The sequence below is a fragment of the Schistocerca americana genome, chromosome 1 (assembly GCF_021461395.2).
Source record: "Schistocerca americana isolate TAMUIC-IGC-003095 chromosome 1, iqSchAmer2.1, whole genome shotgun sequence".
Taxonomy (NCBI): domain Eukaryota; kingdom Metazoa; phylum Arthropoda; class Insecta; order Orthoptera; family Acrididae; genus Schistocerca; species Schistocerca americana.
Genome location: NC_060119.1, coordinates 1,228,751,856 through 1,228,763,604, shown reverse-complemented (window position 1 = coordinate 1,228,763,604; position 11,749 = coordinate 1,228,751,856).

Here is an 11,749-nt window from a genome sequence, read left to right as displayed (position 1 = left end):
TTTAGAGTCTGCCGACGCAACCGGTCGCTGACCCTACCCTCGGCAACACGATGGAGGTCGACTCGCTCATCTTCCCTACGGCGGCCTTCCTGCCAGAGCGATCGACTCCCTTCCATCGTCGGACACGTAGAATCGCACAGGGAAACAACGTTCTCCGAAACGTCGCAAGCGAAGGCGCCGCACCGTTTCCGACCAAGAGGAGACATTATAAGTTGAGGATTACACAACCATCGACCAGCACGACGCCCCAGAATCCGCTACTGCCGACGAAGACATTATGAGTGCGGAGACATCCACGCTGTGCCTGCGCCCATCTCCCTGACGCCCCATGCGGACGCTGAACTAATTCACGGACATATCACAGGCGACACTACACCACGCACCATTACATCATCTTCTGCAGACAAAATGGACAATACGTCGGTGCCCGCTTCCACAGCATGGCACAAGGAAGAGGTCGAGGAGCAGGACCCGTTACGGGCCCCTGTGCTGGCAGGCGAACCTGACAATGTTCCACTGCGACGCCAATGCCCTTGCGCGGTCGGCGACGCCAATGCCCTTGCGCGGTCGGCAGAGTGGACCAGCCTCCAGCAGTCTGCAACCAGGCCTACTTGGTGACAACCATCAACACCAACAACATCCATTCCATGGTGAAAATCTGCCTTATGCAGGAGATGTTCTGGGCTTCTGATATTGATTTCGCCCTTCTGCAGGAAGTTCACTATGCCAGTCTCCTGGATATCAATGGCTATTGAGCCCACGCCTCCGCGAGTGATCCTATGGGCCATGGAGTGGCCATCTACGTCCAGCACGGGATTTCTGTGATGGACATCGCCTTCCTTCCATCAGATCGGGGCTTGGCACTCACTGCCATGGGGACACGTATCATTAATGTCTACGCTCCCTCAGGCACCAACCAATGGCATGAAAGGGTCCAGTTTTATTCCCCAGGAAATCCCCCCCCCCCTGTTCTTAGGGCGATATGACCACTGCCTACTAGGAGGTGATTTTAACTCTATTTTGCACCTGAAAGATCAGATTCCACTCTATACTACATGCCAGGAACTATGTATAGTGGTGCAGGACCTCCCGCTTCATGATACCTGGGAAGTTCAACATGGCGACCATTCTGGCCATACCTTTCTTACCAGTCATTCCGCAAGCCGACTAGACAGGACTCTTAGATCTGCGATACAGGGCGCCGAACGCTGGCCATTGGCCTTTTCCAACCATTGCGCTTATATCTATACGGTCCTCCTTCCACCGCAATCTGTAAGGCGCAGCCGTGCGCCATGGAAAGTCAATACTTCTCATCTGCATGACCTGGCATGTCGCCAACAAGTCACTGAGATGTGGACAGCCTGTGAACGACGCCTTCCCCACTACCGCTCAACATTGACATGGTGGATGGACTGCGGCAAACCGGCGATCCGGAGGACTCTGATAAGATACGGGAAGGACATGGGCGACTGGCATCGCAACACTGTTGACTTCTGTTATGCGATTCTTCAACATCTGGACACTCAGCCGCCAACCCCAGACAACCAGTTGGAATGGTAAAGAACTAAGGTGAGCATAATTGCGCTGGCACGACGGAAATTGTAAGGGGTGGTGATACGGACGCGGCGCCACGATCACGCGGGTTTAGAAATTCCATCCATGAATCATATAGTGTCCGACGAACGACGGCGTCGTCGGCAGATCATCAGCACTCTAACTACACCTCATGGCAAGCAGGTGACCAATCAGAATGACATTGTCCACCCATTTGTCGAACACTACCGTCGTACTTATAGTGAAGAAGATGCTGAAACTGCAGCAGACAACTCCATTTTGCGTTACGTCACGTGCAGCCTCCCCCACACGGAGGCGGATGCTTTGACAATGGTGGTCACGCGAGACGAAGTCAACAACGCAATTGATAAGGGTGCAGTCAACATATCCCCTGGCATTGACAGCTTACCAATTGAGTTTTACCGTACAATCTGGGACCTCATGGCAGTGCGGTGGACGACTATGTATCAAGAACTGATGACATCTGACCAAGCAATCCCACCCGCCTTTGATGAGGGCATCATCATTCCGGTCCACAAACCAGCCCATTGTTCGATGGGCACGAGTTACAGACCGCTCACCATAATCAATGCTTATAAAATAAATAAAATAAATAAAAAAAATATTGTTTTAAATCTGTTAATTATTCTATCTGTATGATGGTGATTGTGATTGCAATTGTAATTAACATTTTGCTTATCTGGAACGTGGACGTTTAATTATTCGTTATCAGACTCTTGACAATGGCTTTTTCGTAAAGGCAATGTTACTCGTAGTTGACCGTGAAATAAAACTGAATAATCGGACTTCGTAATTAAATCGTTTCCAAAGACTGCTGCGGTAGGTGCGGACTCATAATCTAAATCTCAATATTACAATAATTTGCCAGCCATGCCAATACGTCGTACAGAGGTGATTGTCTACTAAACATAAAAAAGTTACACAGTTAGTTAAATCAGATATATTCAATGAATAAGCCTACAGTTCATAATCCTACTTACTTTTATAAATATAAATTCTTTACAGAATCGAGTGCCTAGTGTGGTTGCAACTCGCAGTATTCTTCTATAACATGAAGTATGGCGGTGTGCCAGACAATAAAATAAAATACGTGCTTCTCACACCACTTCAACCAGAGCTCTCTTTTTTTTTTCAAACATAAGAGTAACGTAATTGTGCTTTTGTTTTATCAGCGACACAGCGCTGCAGTTGTGTGCCATAGGCTTTATTTATTTGTCACTGATCATTTATTTAATTAGTATTTCGCGTTTCCGCAGAAACTCACGCTCGGCATGCAAATGTGCCTTTATATTGCCCCCTGAATTGCGAGGCGAAAGGACACACCTGCAGGCGAGCAATTCACCTAAAAATCTAAGTTATCTACAACTATTTACATGACTTACATTACACATTATACACACTATATACAGAATTTGAATGACGCGGGTGCGCCGTAAAAGTTCTTATGTTGGCAGATAGAGTACGCGCATGCGCAGAAGCGTCTGTGTAACTGCGGCACTGCCGTTATTTCGTACAGTTAGATCACGCGGCACAGTATTGCAGTTCATATTGTTCGTGTGCGCGCGTTTCTCAGTCGTTGCACAAAGAAAATATTCAACCAAGATTACATATGAAGACTACATTCTATGACAGGTAACTTAGTTTTAAATTTACAATATTTGTTATAACACAATACAACTAGATTGTTGAATGTTCTTAGTTACATAGTATTGTTTTGAAATACTTCAAAGAAAAATGTCCGTATTTTTCAGGTGCGTTGACCTATACACATCGTGTCGTTATTACAGTTCATATTCATCCGCTGCACAATAATTTTTTACAGGTTAGTATCGTCGTGGTAAAGTTTTTTTTGATCACAGTAACATCGTTGTATAACAACGTGATTAATACATAAGCGTGTCCATTTCTCATTTCCATTATAGTCGTAGTGATGCAGTTCGTTGTGACTAAAAGCATTGCTTATTACAGATCAGACGTGACCCGTCGAGTAATTGGTCCACGTGCAGTTCGTTTTTTACATTCCGTGGAAGCTTGGTTGCAGAACCTCGGACGGCACAAAGCTGGCGTCGATCCTTGGACAGTCCAGGTAAGAGTGTCCGTCACATTTCGAGAACATTTCATTCCCTGAAGTTCCAACCAAAATTCTTCCACCCGTCGTGTTGTTTTCTGGACAGGCACTTTGTGTCCATTTAATCCAGTTAACATCTTGAAGTTGGGTACTGTAGTAATGTCACTAGACGATGCACGAATTATGCACTTCACATTTTCAGTTTTTTTTTTTTTAATATAGCTCACCTAAATGTTCGTAGTTATTAATCAAGGAAATCGTTCATCGCGTTTACATAGATACGCTGCATAATGAATGGCATTAACAGTTTCTTTCACATAGGTTTCCGCGTAGTTGCAGAGTTAGTAATGTTTGTTAATGTCCGTGAACAGTGGTTCACTATGCAATGTCTTTTTGGCACTCGTTTTGTTCAAATTTTTACATAGTAACAGTTGCACTATACATCAGTTAAAAAAATAAGTAATTATGCATACACACGTCACATATTTTCTTAGCATAAACGTAATATAGTTGCACATAAACATGTTTACATCATCATTACATCGCTATAGGTTATTACATTGTGTCACATTTGATTACATGAATTGCAGCTATTTACATCCTCTTTAGCGGTTTTGCTGGGATATTATCGATGTTTTTTGTGATGTCATCTGAAATTAAGATAGGTTAGACACAACATTCATTACATCAGTAGGCAAGACCAGGCGTTTTCACTACTTAATAAATGTTCAAAATAGTAAGAGAGAGAAAATGTTCGATTCCTCGCGTTTTGCGCGTGTGTGTAGAGTGTCTGTGTGACCTTGACTACTGATAGATGCTTTTCGTGTTGAGAGATGTGCGTCTAATCTATTTCTCAAAGTAAAAGATCGCTTCACAGATGACGTCTGTCAGTTCGTCAGGTGTCACACCAAGTCAGTGGTACCTTCAGTAACAAATGTTCCGTGAAAAATTAATGTCATCCACTGCTACGTAATCATAAATTTTACTTTAATATTCCGTCTTTCAGGTGGAGGCGCGCGCTGAAAGAAGAGTTCTTCTGTCTTCAACTGCGTCACTGGAACCGCTGAAATGAAAATTTCTATACTACTTATTATCTGTGTTGTAACAACAGAGTTTTTCGAGTTGCTTAGCAATATTTTGATGGGTATGACCTTGACATTATTCAGCATGAAATGCTCTAAGATCTCGGTGTGCGTATAGCCCAATAATTTTGTTAGTTCTAGGATGTTGTAACAGATACGCACCAGGATGCGGTATGTTAACAATTATATAAGGTCCTTCATATAGCAGACGCCACTTAGCGTTGCGTCGTTTGAGTGCTACAGATTTATGATGAGTACGAAGTAGTACAAGCATTCCTACCTCGAATTTTTGTTTTCTTTTTATTATGTTTCTGTGATGTTTGTTTCGTATTTGTGCATGATGTGTCAATGTAGTCAATACTTCTTTTATTTTCTGTTCAGGTGTGATTTCCTTGTCTGACAACTTAGGTAATGGTTCTATCCACTGATCGTTCTGTTTGCAATTGAACATGATCTTGTTAGGTGTGTAATTCGTATCGTAAATATTTAAGTTATTGTGTACGTCTTCGAAAAGACTTAGGTAGGACACCCAATTAGTATGTTTTGATGAAATATAGGTCCTCATGAATCGATTTAATTCTCGGAAAAGTCTCTCAGTCACGTTACATTGTGGACTAAACCTCGAAATAAATATACTTTTAATGTTATTGTCCTTCAAGAAATTTCTCCATTTGTACCCAGAGTAGTATGCTGCATTATCTGATAGAATTGCTTTAGGTTTTCCCACGTTCGTCAGGTAATCACTTGAGAATCTTCGTATTATAGCATTTGCAGTAGCGGATTTTAAAGCATAAAGTTTTACATGTTTAGAAAATATATCGTAAAAAGCTAAGATATATTTGACGCCTCCAGAGCTTGCTGGATGCGGTCCACTGATGTCAGTACACAGAATTTCCAGGGGTTTACTAGGTAAAATAGAATGTAAATCTGTTTTTGTGGATAAATTCTGAGGTTTTGATTTTTGACATATGACACATGTTTTCAGTTCCCTGTAAATTTTTCTTCTCATATTGCTAAAATAACAGTATGTACTGAGCTTTGCCAAACACTTTTTCGTCCCATAATGACCCCAAACTAAGTGTGTGTGCCAAATTAGATTACGTTCAGACTCTTTGGGAATGCATACACACCAGTTAGTAGCATTTGGATGTCGGCGGTAAAATAACACATCATTGTGTAACTTGTAATACTTAGTCAAAGGATGATTGTGTTTTTCTACCAGTAATGTTATTATCTTATACCAGTGAGGATCAGATTTTTGTAATTCAGCCATGTTTCTGCACATATCAATATAATATTGGTGATACTGCTTGTCTTGCATTAAGAGAATCCTGTAGTCATTTATATTTTCTAAGTCACTGTTGGTATCATTCATACCTTGTGGAAGTCTAGACAAAGTGTCTGCAATGGTGTTGTCCTTACCTCTTATGTACTTAATTTCAAAAGAGTAGTTCTGAAGTGTAACTGCCCATCGTGATAGTCTAGGATGTACAAGTTTACAAGTTAACAAAAATGTCAGGGCCTGGTGATCGGTGTAAATTACCGTATGTTTTCCAAATAAATAATAATTGAATTTCTTGAATGCCCATACTATGGAAAGTGTTTCTAACTCAGTAGTGGAGTATGTACGCTCACATTCAGTTAGAGTGCGACTCGCAAACCCAATAATTCTTATCTGTTCCTCCTCTTTATTCTTTACAACTTGAAATAAGCAACAGCCCAAGCCAGTACGTGAAGCGTCACAAGTCATACAAAAATCTAAATTGAAATCTGGATGGCTCAAAATGTTAGCATTCACTAAAGCATGTTTAATTGTATTAAACTCATTCTGGCACTGTTCCGACCAGATCCAAACTTGATTCTTTCTGAGTAGATTTAGCAGATGTTTACTGTTCAAAAGTGGTTGTGGCAAAAAACGTCTGAAAAATGAACATAGCCCAAGGAATGATTTTAACTGCTTTTTAGTTCGAGGGCTAGGAAAGTTTCTGATAGCATCTAATTTACTGGGATCCGGATGTATGCCCTGTGAATTAATGATATGTCCTAAATACTTTATCTCACTGCAACCAAATTTTGATTTTCTTAGGTTGGCTGTGACTCCAGCTTGTGCAAATTTTTCTAAAATTCTTTGAAGTGTGTCAACGTGTTCATTCCAAGATTGTGTAGCTATCAGTATATCATCTACATAGTGTGTGACTGTCTCAACTAAATCGTCGCCAAGCACGGTATCCAGGGCTGTAATGAATACCCCAGAGCTGACATTCAGTCCGAAGGGTAGAACACAAAACTGATAGGTTCGCCCCCCGAACATAAATGCAGTATATTTCCGAGAATCAGGAGTGATACCCACCTGCCAAAACGAATTAGCGAGATCTATTGTGGAAAAATATTTTGCATCTAGAAATTTCTGTAATTGCTCTTCTAAATTTTCAGGTTTTGTGTGAACCGGTAAAATTATTTCATTAATAGCTCGTGCGTCTAACACTAACCTAATGCTTCCATTTGATTTTTTGACAACAAGTAGAGGACTACAATAAGGTGAGGTGGATGGTTCAATGACCTTCCAGTCTAACATTTGTTTTAATTCTTGCCACACAGCAGGTCGTTGAGATAACGGTACGTTATATGTCTTATGGTAGAAGATCTTGTGAGGCTTAACTTCAATCTTGTACACATACGTGTTGATAACACATAATCGTTTGGTAAAAACTTGTAAATATTTGGATAACACTTCCTGTAGTTTTATACGTTCATGTACACTGAGAGCTGTAGCTTCACTTATCTTATGATCAAGCAATGTTTTCAAGTCCATTATCTCTGTGTCAGATGAGTGTGTTTGCATGTCTTGAATGTCATTGTCAAGTACTAACTGAACCTTGTACCCTGTACAGTGTTTGTCATGCTTTAGAGTTCTCCTGTCCAAATCAATAATAATTACACTGCCTTTATCATTTAAAATACATTTACCTTTGGAGAAGTCTATAATGCAGTCCTTCTCGCTCATAATATCTATTCCTAATATGCAATTTGTCACAAGGTTTTGTACAACCAGGAATGGCCATTGTACGGTTCCATTACCTATTTTAACGTTTACAAAAACTTGCTTCGTAACCCTACATGACTTATTACCTAGTGCAGTAGTTATTTTACAGTTTTGGGCAGGAAACTCAGGCACAGGTTCCAATTCACACATCTTTTTATAGAAATTAAAAGACAAAACGCTCACAGCTGCACCTGTATCTAGGATAATAGTAGTTGGAATCCCACCTACTACACCAGTAGTAGATGCTAAAACAATTTCATTTGTGTTTAAACGACATTGTGTACTGTCTTGTAAAAGTTCATCTGATATATTGTTATTGTGGTTGTATCTTATAAATAAAACAGGTAGTTTTTGTTTAGAATTATTCGGCATATCATTATTCTGCTGTTCAAGTGTGGTGTCAAATAACTGATTAACATTGAAGTCGCCCCCCAAGAATTCTTCAGCCACGACCTGGGGCAAAGTAGTGACTGTTTCTAGTTTGTTGGATTAGCATTTGTACTAGGTACTGACACAGATTGAGGTTGTGCATCAGGTGTCATTTCTATTATATTCACATTCGGATATTGCCTATTATGATCTCCAAACTTTGCGGTTGTTGTTGCTGTTGCGCATTATAACTTACCTGTCGGTCGTAAGGTATGCTCCAATTTTGTCCTGGTGGCTGCTGTGGTAAAGCAGAGTTTGAATGAAAGTACTGATCATTACGAGTCCAACCTTGATGCTGTCTTGGCTCGTAGTTATTATTATTTCTATTTCTGTTTGTGTTTTTGTTATTACCTTTGTATCCGTTGTTACCGTTGTAGTTATTACCGCGGTGCCTTTTGTATGGATTGCCGCATGAAATGTTATTACTGTTGTAACTATTGTTTGCATTGGAATACGCGTGTTGATTTTGATTTCCGTACTGAGACGGCATGTGAGTTTGCTGTTTTTGTTGTACCGCGTATCCAACTGTGGGCGCGCCAGAATTGTGTTGGCAAGCCTGCATGTTTTGCATACCACTAGTGTAAACATTGTGGCTGCTGTTTTGCCGCGCGAAGCGCTGATCTTCAAGTAACATGTCAACCGAATCTAAAGCTGTTAAAAAATAATCTGAATCGTCATCCGGGATATGTAGAAGTTTTTCCTTAATGTTGAAAGGCAATTTGGCCTTCAACGCTCGGAGTATATCACGCGTTGCGACTGGTTCGTCTAAAAAATGTCCCATGTTCAAGTATTTTTCAAAATATCTGCGTAAGTTACCATTTTTACTGTTAAAAGTTTCAGGTTCTAAAATTTGTCTTCTGAGTTGCTCCTGGACGGATTGCGACCAGAATTTGTTCAGAAAAGCACGCTCAAACTCACTGTACGTGGTACATACGTCAGCTTGACTGTATGCCCAGACAGCTGCATCGCCTTGGATGTAACCGACAATATATGAAATCTTTTTCCGGTCACTCCAGGTGCGTGGAAATGCGTTACTAAAAGATTTAAGAAAAATCACCGGATGAATGGTTCGTTTTTCTGGGATAAAAATCTGAAATTGCCTGTGTTTCATTAAGCTTTCATCTTCCTTCGCATTGTGATATGGATTTATTCCACTGTAATTACTGGTATGTTCAGCTGGCGAGTAATTACGATAATGTTGCTGTGGTTTACCATGATAATAGCTTGTGTTTGTGTTTCCACATCGTGGCATGTGTTGTAGTCGTGGTGTGTTTTGTTCTTGTGTATTTGTCGTGTGCGGAATGTGTGTATCATACTCGAATGTATATTGGTTTCTGAACTGTACATTTTGACTGATATTTTCGTTACATTCAGACTGTAGTTGATCGGTGAATTGTCTCATGGGTGCAGTGACGGATTGTACTGCGTCACTGATCAGCTGTTTGTTATTAGTAATGTATTGCGCTACGGAGTCTGTAGGGAAGCAGCCTACTCACGCTGTAATAAATTCACATCAGTTTCCGTTGTGTGCCAGCCAGTCTGCTGTAACTAGCTCTGACGTCATAAATGTTGCGCAATACATTAAAAATCAAGCAAATGAACTAAAACTTTTCTAGCATGTCAGAAATAATACTAAATTAATGTGTGTTAAATATCAGTTCGATAACTTCAGCCATTTCCGAGATTTGGACGTTTTTCTGGAAAAATCATTGGCGCAACAGAACAGAGCTAGAGACTTCAAAATTTATATTTAGATTCATCTTTCATAATGATTTAATAAAAACAGTACTTTGGATTTCACAAATTAAGACTTTAGTGGAAATTCATGATTTTCTGGTTTTCGTCTCAAAACTGAAGGAAGCAAGATAGATTAAGTAGGCTAGTAAATAAGGCTAGGATGTTTAGATTGAAATAGGTTGGAGGTCCGCTATGATTATGAAAATGTGTAAAGTTTCTTTTTAATACCTATAAAATTATAGCGATAGCGGATCTCAACAGGGCCAGTTCAGAGCTCATCTAGTGCGTGCAGGGCAATTAAATTAATTCTCTCGCCCAAAGTATTTAACTTAGCCACGTCAAAATTTTATTATCAATACTTACCTGCGTGCTGAATGCACGTTTAAATTAAGAGCTTCTTCGGCCATCAGCCAAAGAAGCTATAAATTATTATGTAACTTGAAGTGGTGCGTTACTAGCCCAGCGGCTAGTCGAGAGAGCCGGAAAGATCAGGCGATCCCTCAGCCGTCCGCACCGCGGCTTTATATATAAGAACACTGCGCGAGGAAGCAAGGCCCCAGTTCTCTCCAGACGCTGAATGACACGCCATCTGTGTCGGTAGTCGCGTCGCATCAGTGTATCTGCTACCAACAGCCTCGGGTGCCGTATTAAGTTACTAGAGATACGCGGAACCATGAAAACATTATATGTGAAGTGTTAATTCTGGAATGATTTTCATTATCTAGCTTCAGTTTGCGTAGTGTCGTAATTTTCACGTGCCGTCGCGGGACAGACATTCTACCAAATATTTAGCGTGGCGTTTGATGAAATATTTTCATCAAATTATGGCGAGCATTCTTTTTAACATTTAATTCGGACATTTATAGTTGCATCAGCGCATTAGACTCTGAACTGCTCTGTTAGTTAGGTTGTAGGGATACTTGTGGTTTTTATCAGTGAATTTCAGAATATACTCAACTATTTTGGAAAACCGTTTTTGATTAGAAATCCCGGACAATCTCCTAATTCCTCAGAGCTATAAGCTGCAGCTATAAGAACATTCTCAGGTAAAGTGGGCACTAGGATATCTATTTACTGGCTCCAAGTTTTATTAAATCACTTTCTGGGGGTCACGGAGTAAATAGAGAGCCAGTGTTGAGAACAGCAAAAGACAGCAATAACAACATTCTAAAAGCTAGAAACTGATTCAACACGCAAGCGTTTATACAGCAATCAGATTTTATTACTTTTTACAAACACATCCGCCGCCCCACATATGGAAATCAACTAAGTGAAAGTGATTTTTAACTATTCGGATTCGCGAGTGGAATGCGACACGCAACTGAGTAATAGAACAGTGAAAGTGTTACGTGTGCATGTGGACGACGCAATTGGATTAACAACGCATCTGGATTGACGGAGCTGGTACTGAGTCTAGCGGTGCTGCCGGCATCGCGAGAAGCCAGTCTCGCCGCACCGCAGTCGTCCGCTGGAGCAGCCGACGCAGAGCCTGCAATTGCGGGCCACGCTAACACAAAACAGCCGTCGGAGAGCCGTGTGCAGTTCACCGTGCCACGTCGCATCAGGAATCCTGGTACGCCGCGCCGGCAACGCCATACGTTGTGCAGAAGGAACTAAGTTAAGTGAAAAGCTGTTAAAAATTTTACTAACCTGTACTAAAAGACTGTCGGCGATGGAACCGCCAAAAGAAACTGAGGTTAAACTTAAATCAGAACCTATGTCTGTTGAGGGAACTGTAAATACAGACAACGGTTCAAGTGTAAATATGTTTGAAAGTAGTAATGTTAAGGTGAAATATGAAGTATTGTCTCCTGA